Source organism: Sapajus apella, unplaced genomic scaffold (genome assembly GCF_009761245.1).
Source record: "Sapajus apella isolate SASKATOON/1434 unplaced genomic scaffold, GSC_monkey_1.0 scaffold37, whole genome shotgun sequence".
Taxonomy (NCBI): Eukaryota; Metazoa; Chordata; class Mammalia; order Primates; family Cebidae; genus Sapajus; species Sapajus apella.
In genome coordinates this window covers 4,941,275-4,941,975 of record NW_022436977.1, presented here as the reverse complement: position 1 = coordinate 4,941,975, position 701 = coordinate 4,941,275, and the positions used below count along the sequence as shown (strand labels likewise).

Sequence of the window (701 nt, the reverse complement as noted above, 5' to 3'; positions counted from 1 at the left end):
GTGCTCTCTCTCTCTCTCTCTCTCTCTCTCTCTATATATATATATATATATATATATCTTGTGTCATACAGCTTTTTAAGAAATCTCATTTATCCATTCTTCTTAATAACTATATTCATTTTACTTAAATTACAGAAATCCAAAGTTTATTATTACTACTATTTTGAGACAGAGTCTCACTCTGTCACCTAGGCTGCAGTGCAGTGGCACTATCTCAGCTCACTTAAACCTCCACCACCCAGTTTCAAGCGATTCTTCTGCCTCAGCCTCCTGAGGAGCTGGGACTACAGGCGTGCACCACCACACCCAGCTAATCTGTGTATTTCTAGTAGAGATGGGGCTTCACCATGTTGGCCAGGCTGGTCTCAAATTCTTGACCTCAGGTGATCCACCCGCCTCGCTCTCCCAAAGTGCTGGGATTACAGGCATGAGCCACCGTGCCTGGCCCAAAATTATTTATTTACAAATTGTGTGTTATGTTTTCCCTTAGGTTTAACTTTTACTTGGATATCTGCATTTCAGTCTCATTAATGGTTACTGTTTGAGGGGGATAGAAGGGCAGAGCTTTTGCCCTTTGCTTAATTTTATGTATCAACTGACATCCTAAAGGTTATCTGAATAATATACCCCAAGCAAATCTGGTTTCTTAACATCTGAAAGGGAATGGAAGGACATGCAATCTAAATCTCTTTGATTACCAA

The 701-nt window shown here is 40.5% G+C and overlaps 1 protein-coding gene across 3 annotated transcripts in view; it reads right to left on the bottom strand.

Moving 5' to 3' along the window:
- RORA (RAR related orphan receptor A) overlaps window positions 1-701 on the bottom strand; it is a 737,001-nt gene that overhangs the window by 13,344 nt on the left and 722,956 nt on the right. The gene's annotated exons all lie outside the window — the stretch shown is intronic.